Below are 503 nucleotides of genomic sequence, written 5' to 3'. Positions count from 1 at the left end.
GGGTTAGTCTTAACCCGCTCCATTCTGGAGAATTTGTGCCAGACCAAGTCACCCAGACTTGTTGGACTTGTGCTCGGCTCTGTCGTTGCCCCCCAGGACTTGGAATGCAACTGATCCTCCTCATGAGTCCATTTTCCACTGCAACATGGTCCTCCTGACCAGTCCAGCCATCTGCAACTTGATCCTCCTGACCATGTCCAGACTTGTGCCTGGTGCACGTTAACTGCCAAGACTTCCGCCTGATCCTCTAAGAATAAAATTGCCTTTGCCTAGCCTACAACTAGGACTTTATCTTGCCCAGCTTCTCTCACCAGGACTTCCCATGCCCAATCTTCCAGTTAGGACTTCCACTGTCAAGTCTAACCGACCAGATCTTCTTACTCACTTCCACACATCCAAACATCAAGTCATGTTTGTATCACCCTGGTCAAAACTGACCAGACCTAGGTGTATTGTCAAACATTGAAACTCTAGGCAAGATCTTAGTGCATCTTGCACCAACA

Source organism: Curcuma longa, chromosome 19 (genome assembly GCF_044706935.1).
Source record: "Curcuma longa cultivar G26 ecotype Majalengka, Jawa Barat chromosome 19, ITB_CL_G26_1.1, whole genome shotgun sequence".
NCBI classification, from domain to species: domain Eukaryota; kingdom Viridiplantae; phylum Streptophyta; class Magnoliopsida; order Zingiberales; family Zingiberaceae; genus Curcuma; species Curcuma longa.
Note: the sequence above shows the minus strand (reverse complement) of the source record.